The sequence below is a fragment of the Nansenia antarctica genome (genome assembly GCF_963989245.1).
Source record: "Nansenia antarctica genome assembly, chromosome: 4".
Classification (NCBI taxonomy): Eukaryota; Metazoa; Chordata; class Actinopteri; order Argentiniformes; family Microstomatidae; genus Nansenia; species Nansenia antarctica.
The window spans coordinates 5,033,153-5,043,405 of record NC_137689.1 but is presented as its reverse complement, the minus strand read 5'-3'; positions in this window follow the sequence as shown (position 1 = coordinate 5,043,405).

The following is a 10,253-nucleotide window of genomic DNA, read 5'->3' as shown; positions in this document are numbered from 1 at the left end:
CCTCACCATTGCACAACGTTACAAAATTTCCTCTCACCAAAACAAAACCAAAAAAGTCCTCCTCTGCCTACTTTAATGTGTACACTTGTATACCTACAGTACACTGTTGTTTCTCTAGGCCTCTACGTATAGTACATCTAATACAATCTAATAAGTAAGCTCCACTCTGGGATTGTAAAAAGGAACTTGACTTTTCGACTTCTGTAAATCGTTGTGGGTGTGTGCACCAGAGTTGGGGTGGTAAAGGTCCCTTGGTCATTTGTGATATGTCAGGAGGGGATTCTAGAATCTCACATTTATCAAGGCTTGGTCGTGTCACCTCCCATTCCAGCCAATCATGGCATGTCTGCACTGCCAGTCTCTTTCCATGTGCTGTTACAGGGATCTTTGCATCTAATCTTTGCATCTTTGCAGTGTGACCACATGTTGCCAACCAAACCAAATGGAATTTGTTTTCTGACATTTTGTTTAAATTCAATCAAAATCTGCAATATCATTGTATGGAGATATTTGGGTCCTCAAAAATCTTCATTCTCATTTAGCAATGTATACTGTGCTAGAAAATATTTTTATTTATTTAAATAATTTTCTATTACAATGTAACTATAATATTTTCAATAATAAGTGTGCTTGTAAAAAGTCAAATATAAATTCAAACATCTATTGAAATGAGGCTTGGGTCTGTGAAATCAATATATTTATTTAAACTTACTGTGCTTCCTACAACTGTTATACCCTGTGGACAGCAGCTAGCCAGTTGAGTTTTGAACACACACACACACACACACACACACACACACACACACACACACACACACACAGTGGGCTAGCGGATGTAACTCAAAGCAAGGCAAGACGTTTCTCTGCTTTGATAGGCCGAAAGGCTTTGATAGACTTGCTTTGTACAGGGTTCCTACAAGTTTCAACAAGTCACATTTAAGAGACCTTTTTAGACCTTTTGTAGACCTCTTTGTAACTATAATTTTAGACCTATCCGGTGCCTGATTTTAGCTGTGACCAGGTTGGTTAGATGGTCAGATTAGATAATGCCACGTCCTGTTTCGATCCTAAAGCAGGGTAATGTAGATTAAAATAATCAAGTAGCAGAGATAAAACACCTCCCGAGACAATCTGCCCCAGGCAGATTAGAATAAAGAGGGTGGGTGCTTCATGAGAAATCCCTCAAGTCTGATCCTATTCTCTGTATGTGTTTAAAAGTAGTATTGATAAGACTGAGTAGTTCTCTCATAACTCCCCTGCTAATAATGTGTTAAAAAGACTGAAAAGGAACGTTATCTGTACACCTTTAATGTATTTTTAATTACCATGAGCAAAAGGAGCAATGTTTCATACACAATATCAACTAGGTGAGCCGGGCACATATGCAGTATGTACAGGTTCTCCCTGCTTACAGTAGTTACACTATACTTCTGATAAATCCTTACAGGTTAATTAGTGGAAATGACTCATAGTTTAGTAATAAGCAACCTGATAACCTCCTGAGACATCTACTAACCCCCAGCACTGCGTCTCCTGAGACACCCGCTTTTCCCCTTTACTGTGTCTCCTATGACTTCTACTGCCCTCCTTGCACTGTTCTCCAGTGTCTAGAAAAATAAAAAAATAAAAAAATAAATAATAATAATAATAATAAAAATAAAAATAAATGTTTTTCCTTCTATCACTGCCAATGGCCCCTGGCCTGAGCTAGATTACTCTTCCTGCTACGACTGGTGGATTGATGATTCACTTGCTTAGTCATGTATTGATTGTAAGTCGCTTTGGAATAAGGCGTCTGCTAAATGCCAAAAATGTAAATGTAAAAATTGTCAACCCAACCGTCTCTGTTATCAGGATTAGTTGTTATACAGGAACACGGTTGTGATCCAGAGTGTCTGTTCTCTCCCTGACACGACATCTCTGTTTGACATCCCCTTGACCACAGCCTGACCAGCCTGACCTCAGGTCTGTGGGCGTTCTGGGCAGAGGAAGAGAGTGTACCAGACTGATAAAGACTAGGTTCTTCAAATACTCCTCACAGCAAGATTAAAATCATACCGACGATATTTGTTATATTTGTATTATATACCCATGATTGGTCAAACTGTAATTGCATTGACAGAAACACCCACCTCCAGACAACTCATTGAACATTTAAACATTAAAACGTACACATGTATCACAGTACACACTGTAACTGTGTTTACATTGTGTTGTTTATTCTCTTGATGGATTATGCATGACCTAATGCACGGCACTTGTCATTCAATAAAAGTATTACTAAAGCTTTTTAGAACATTTTTTGAAAATATATATAACACTTGGGGGTTGCAGTGTTATTACAATGTTATAACAATGCACAGCTAACAGCTAAAACGGCAGTTTGGCCTATTGGTTTGTGGTACAGTGCAACTGTATCTTAATGTGGTACAATCGAGTGCTTGAATTTGTCGTATTTTGATGGATTTGGGTGAATACGGCCCTGCTGTTGCTTCAGTGCTGTGCCAGCCATGGCTATTCTTGCTGTCCCCTTCCCCTACCTCAGTTTACCGCTTGTAGAGCTGTTGAAACCACACCGCCTGTACCGTCCCTGGCCCCCACACTAATCACAGCTGTCTGAGCAAAACTGATGACATTTAATATTTTCCGAGAGTATTAATACATCGTGTGTGTTACAGCAACACCAGCACGCTATTCTCATCACAGATATTTTCAGAGGATAAAAAATCCCTCACACATCTCACACACATAATATGCGTTATTGTCTAAAAATCAAACAATAAGGTTTCCCAAATATTTATTTGTAACCTCCCCACTCCTTTTGAATTTGTTTATATACAGTGTGAAGACAGGTAAGCATTAGCAATAAGAATATCTGCGTAAAGGGGCTTGTAAAAGGCCTCGCTGTGTGGCCTGACCAGATGACCCAGGTTAACGACCCAGTCAGTCACCCAGTATGTGTCTCCCTAACCTTCTCTACACTACACATACTAGAAACTACACCATGCAGGTCCGCTACAGGCACCACGCTACAAGATGAAACCAATACAGGCACCATTATGCTCATCCCATTTTGAGAAAGACACAGAATAACTTTCACTTCTGTGTTCGGATGAATGGCTCAATACAGAGAGAGATTGTTTCACACAATGTGATAAGCCTCAGGAAGTGAAGAGACGACACAGTTGTCAGAATCGGGCCTGTTTCAATTTGAGTCTTTTGGCCGTCATTCAAGCTTTTCTCCAGTCCTGAACCTGGATTTGAGGATATTAAAAAATGCTCCCCCAGGCATCATACATAATGTAGCAAATTAATGGTTTTGAATGACATTTTAAAAATCACTGGTGTTTGTTATGGTAAAATTACTGTTATTACTTCTTACTTCAGTATTACTGCTTCAATAATGGACACAAACACTATCATCATCATCATCATCATCATCATCATCATCATCGTCACCATCATCATCTCCTTCTTCTTCTTCTTTTTCATCTTCATCTTCATCATCATCATTGTAACAGACCATTGTCTGAGATCACGATTTGTTGTGTACTATTCTGGGAGCAATTATTGTATGGTAACTAGATAACTGTATCGTGAACTAACATGCTCAACTACTGCTATGAATACTTTATTTGGTCTGGATGTCTCCCTTGATAAAACGATGTGTCTTTGCTCTACACACATAGAGGACCTTTTTTAGTGTGCTACACAATCTTTTGCACACATGCGTTCCTACCCACGCGTAACACACACACACACACACACACACACACACACACACACACACAAACACACAATGACACGCTACGAAAAAGAGGAACTGGGAAATTATTTCTCAGATTCGGTTCCTTACTGGGCTGCCATGTGAATGACTCCATTTGTGAGCATCCATACTAAAGCCTCATTACTATCAGTAATCTCAGTCATGTTTACGTATTTCATCTTCTTGATCCATTAGGTCCTTTTCACTGTGCCTGTACAGTATGCAAGAGGCAATCTGCATTTCCCTTTCTTATCTTTCTCTATGTGAAAGTGTTCAAAACTAAGTTAAAGACCCACCTGTTTTCTGTTGTCTATATGCCATAGCCTGTGTATTTGTGCTGTGAAATGATGTGTGTTTTTAAATTGAAATAGTTGTTTTAAATTGTTTTAAATTGTTGCTTACCTATTGTAAAGCACTTTGATGTAAAGTACTATACAAATAAAGTTATTATTATTATTATTATTATTATTATTATCAGACATAGCAGATCACATCAGCTCACTTGGGAAAATACAGCAGATGATGATGTCTTCTAGGAGATTCCATCCATATTTCAGTGAATTTCCATTCATGAGTGTCACACTGTGTGGCCTGGATCGCCCAGTGCTGTTGTCTTACAATAGTCAGTTCAGGGTGTGTAACACTTGCCACCATAGCAGTGACCACAAACAGGCAATGTGACTACATGGCAACAGTTTTCAAACTTTTTTCCCAGGCCAAAATAATACACAACAGAAGAAGCTTTGACATTAGATCACAGTGGTTGTGTTGCTTGATTTCATGGAAACCCAAGAATCTGTGGAAATACGACAGATGCTTCTGTATTTTAATGGAGCTTGTTGACACCATCTCTGAGGGCGAAAACCTCCTTTACACGCCAACCGTCGCATCGACACCTCTTACTAACTACACAGACTCCCAAGGTAGCTACACCTTCTGTCTTTAACAGTCCTGTGAATAGACATTCTGTGACACATTTAGCAGTCTCACATAGGCCCATAAATAATACATCAAACATACGGATCACAGTATACTTTTTTTTTTATTGGTTATTGCATTAAACAACACACTATTTTCAGTTAACACTCATCAAATCTGTCAGGAGTTGTCGTTCAGTTAACACTCAAATCTGTCAGGAGTTGTTGATTGAAACTAAATGATAGTAAACATACAGTACAAAACATTATGCCGCAGTCACATGTGAATGCCAGAATGAGTTAATGCTGTGAGGCAGAGGGCAGAGGGCTGACACACAGTGTTGGTCACAAGAAAGCACCGACACAGATCCTCTCACAAGGGGATGAGATGTATGACCACTGACTGTGGAAAACAGGATACAGAGAGTGCGTCGCAACAGGAAATGTTGCACTCCTTGTCTGCAGCATATCTGTTTGACCAACATTACTACAGATCGATGTGCTAACATTGTGCTTGTTTCACCAGTACTTTCGTAATCATCCTCTCACATAATCTGCTGAAACAACTGGAGTAGGTTATCTAAAAAGGTTGTTTGTTTGCACAGAAGAATGTTTCACACCAGTAAAAAAAAACATTCAGAGTAACAATCATTCATTCTGGTCAGTATCTATATATCTAGTAAGTGCCTTTATTGGCTTTGTGTTGACTGGTATTATCCAAAAATGCATTTAAAACATTCTCTATATAATGGATTATAATCCATATAATAATAATATAACAAACTATGGATTGAAGGTATTCAATCGTGACTTTAGAATTATAAGGTTCTAATCTCCATTTTTGTCAAAATTTATTTTTTTACATAATCTGATCCATTAGGTGTTTATTAATGCCTGTGTGGTGTTATTTTTAAAATGTTGACATTTTTGAGTTAGTAATTCATAAAATACAAAGATTCCATCTCACAAAACATAATGGAATGTAAAAACTTTGATGCTCAATATCTCTGAACTGCCCTAAACGGAGATAGAACCTTATAATTCTAAGCTCACGAGATGTCAAACAAAAGTAAGGTGCTCACAAAGTAGACAAACAAGCGTTCAAGTGGTAATAATAGACAGACCTACTGCTCAGATAACTGATGTAGAAGGACCGTCTCTCTTGTTGTTATGCCCATTTTTACTTTGGCCTTTTATTTTGGATGATTTATGTATAATGTTTTGAGTTATATTTATATTTCATGATTCATGTTTATTTTATGTTTTTGGTTATTTATGTTATGAATAATGTTTATTTTATTTTTTTTGGGTTGTATAATTATTTGTGTTTTATTCGTAATTGATTGTCACATGGTGAGGTGATAGGATAGGCCCAGGTGTATATTAGGTAGACAATTAGTTGCACATGGGCCAATGGAAACAGGTTAGTTTAGGAAAAACTATGTTTTGACCACGTTCACGCTATTCTTTAATCTCATACCTTACCAGCAGCTTTGTTACTTTTACTTTCATTCATTTTCATTTCATTTTACTTTTCAACTGGACTATAACTGTTTTCATTGCATGGTGGAATTGGTGGCTATACTTGTTAGATTCACTGTCTACAGTATACTATCATAAATTGTGTCAAGTAGTGAATTTGCTTTTTCCCCAATACATTCTCAAGATTAACAACATGTACTGTATGTAACAAATCAAATACTAGAAGCTAGATAGAAGTAATATCTCTAATTTCAAAGTTTTTTTAATGTTAATTTCCCAGTATGTCCCATAGCATAGACCCTTCTGGGCCAAAAACCAGACAACAGTATCGGAGTTGTTGTTGACCAGCTCTGGACATTGGGTTTTAGTTGCTTATCTACTAAAAGACTAATTCTTACAAACTGGAGGAATGGAATGTAAACCAGCCTGCTTTTCCAGGGATTCATGGCTGAAGGAACACCTGGACTTGTTAAAAGGTTTTGATAAGGGCCTGGAGGACCACTAGTTTATTATTTAATTATGATCTTATTTTGAATCCTGATTTTGAGGGCTTGAATGGATTATGATGAATGTTGTCACCTTCTTAAAATAATGGCTTAAGTCATATTTTCAAGTTTTGCGATAAACGGGATAAACTGAACCAAATCTAGAATATGCAATATTTAGGCAAAAACATAATTTTCCTCAAAAGTGACTTAAGCCATTATTTTAAGAAGGTGACGGTGTATAATGGTTCTGGGTGTCACCCTTGCACCCCCCCTCCCCCTCCCTGTGTTTCTTTTTTATTTCTGTTTTGTAGTATTGTCCTTTTTAATGTACTTTAAATGTACTATGTTAAATGTATGTCTTGTTTAAATGTTAAAAGTAAGCAATACAAATCTTAATAGCAAAATAAATAAAAATACCAGAAGCTATAATGCCACCTAACCTCTCCCCAGTGACCTACTGTACGAAGGCCAAACTGTCTGATTGCATCAATGTTTCAGACCGTTCAACAGCAGGTAACTATAACAGAGGGACATGAGGTAGTTTAGCACTAGAAAACCACCAGAAGAAAAACCTCTTTCATAACTCAACTAATTACTATTTCTATCAAAGGATGTCGACTATCCAAGAGGAAGCGCCTCCAGTCTCTTTCTAGGTCCTAGTCAGCCAGGCTCTTACCGTTTCCCTCAGTAGTTTTCCAGTAGCATGTAGCGGTAGCAGTTGTAACCGTGGTAGCAGTGGTACACTCTCTAGGAGTGCAGAAGGTGCTCATCGAGCTGGTAGACACAAATTACCACAGAGGGCTAAACATCAGGGCTTTCTATAACTCACTGAATTAACTGGGGAACTAAAAGCTTCCTTAATTTTACCAATTTCTAAAGGCTAGTACTCAAACTTCTTCTCCTTCTCCTTATTCTTCTTCTTCTTCCTTAATAAAACCAGACATTAACTAGACAGCTTCCCAAAAAGCAAGGCCTGATGAAAGGTAGTAATAATTACATCATCGGTTGCCCATATTATGTCTGCTATTCGAATACACACACACACACACACATACACAGTAAGGGATTTAATTGATATTATATTGATATTAATAGCCCACATCAGAGGGGTGGTAATGTATTGTAAATGGAATTCAACGTGTACAGTTTTACTATTACGAGGGGATGAAAATCCAAATGTAAATGAGCATTACTCACAAAGTCTACTCTAGAAGGTTCTATAGGTTCTTAGGATGCTCAATTTCATATCCCAAAAAATCAACTGTGGGGAATGGTGGTTTTGAGGGCACGGCCTGGGTGGACAGGCCACAGAGAGGACCGTTGTTTCCTGTCTGAGTGTCACCAGAGGTTTCGGTGGCCGTCATCTCTTTCACAATGACACACAGAGGCCCTCGGCAGGGGTCCAGGGGACATCCAGATCTCTCACTTCTGATTCCTGATTCCTCATTTTCCCGAACAGAGCGCTGGGCTCTATGAGCTGAACCCTCAGACCAGAAGGCTGGGATGGGTATTATTAGGCTGAATCACAGGGCGCCAGGATACCCACACACACACACACACACACACACACACACACACACACACACACACACACACACACACACACACATACACACACACACACACACATACACACACACACACATACACACACGCACGTGTGCACGTACACACACACACACATACACACACACACACGCATACACACACGCGCGTGTGCGCATACACACACACACACACACGCATACGCACACACACGCATATACACACACACACACACACACACACTCATACGCGCACACACGCATATACACACACACACACACACACACACACTCATACGCGCACACACGCATATACACACACCCACACACACACACACACACATACACACACACACACACACACACACACATAAACATAATTTATCAGTAAGTTAATGGTGACATTTCCTCTGAGGCACCTGAGTATAAAGCATGTACTGTATAGTGCCTTTTACACAAAAGAAACTCCCGTTGTGCACAATTATACTGTAAGACATGACAAAAGGATAAGAAACTGCCTTGTTATTTGTGCATTCATGTAAAACGTCCATAACAGTTTATGATTCCTTACCACTGCCTTCATACAGTAGATAGTATAAAGGAAACACATTATGTGTAGTGTGTGTTACAGTATTATCACACCTGCTGTGTCATTCAACAATAGTATTCAGTGTATGACTCCTTATAGCTGTACAGATACAGTATATTGCCTATGGCATATATCTAAACACCGTTGTAGGTTTTTACAAAGTGTTAACAAGTGCTTTACGAGAGCAGTCCGATTTAACCCAGTCTCAAATAGAAACACACACACACACACACACACACACTCCTGCACACGCACACGCATGCACGCAAACGACCATACTCTGCAACCTTGTCCCACCAACCAGAAGTTCCTCTTTCTATGTATTGCTCAAGTCAGACAAGGATGACTCACAGTGCCGACATTATTCATGTTAGTTTGCTGTTATCTTAACCTCTCCCTCACCAATAGTCTGTTATCTTAACCTCTCCCTCTCCAATAGTCTGTTATCTTAACCTCTCCTTCACCAATAGTCTGTTATCTTAACCTCTCCCTCACCAATAGTCTGTTATCTTAACCTCTCCCTCTCCAATAGTCTGTTATCTTAACCTCTCCCTCACCAATAGTCTGTTATCTTAACCTCTCCCTCTCCAATAGTCTGTTATCATAACCTCTCCTTCACCAATAGTCTGTTATCTTAACCTCTCCTTCACCAATAGTCTGTTGTTATCTTAACCTCTCCTTCACCAGTAGTCTGTTATCTTAACCTCTCCCTCACCAATAGTCTGTTATCTTAACCTCTCCCTCTCCAATAGTCTGTTGTTATCTTAACCTCTCCTTCACCAGTAGTCTGTTATCTTAACCTCTCCCTCACCAATAGTCTGTTGTTATCTTAACCTCTCCCTCACCAATAGTCTGTTATCTTAACCTCTCCCTCACCAATAGTCTGTTATCTTAACCTCTCCTTCACCAGTAGTCTGTTATCTTAACCTCTCCCTCACCAATAGTCTGTTGTTATCTTAACCTCTCCCTCACCAATAGTCTGTTATCTTAACCTCTCCCTCACCAATAGTCTGTTGTTATCTTAACCTCTCCCTCACCAATAGTCTGTTGTTATCTTAACCTCTCCCTCACCAATAGTCTGTTATCTTAACCTCTCCCTCACCAATAGTCTGTTGTTATCTTAACCTCTCCCTCACCAATAGTCTGTTATCTTAACCTCTCCTTCACCAATAGTCTGTTGTTATCTTAACCTCTCCCTCACCAATAGTCTGTTATCTTAACCTCTCCCTCACCAATAGTCTGTTGTTATCTTAACCTCTCCCTCACCAATAGTCTGCAAGTCTTCTCCTGTGATCCTCTAAAATATATATATATGTTACGGTACATGTGGGAATACGGTACATGTGGGAAAACTAGGGTTAGGGTTAGGTGCTAGGGTGCTACGGTTAGGGTTAGGGTTAGGGGTAGGGTTAGGGTTAGGGTTAAGGTTAGGGTTAGGGTTAGACATGCCAGCATGTACCAAGTCGA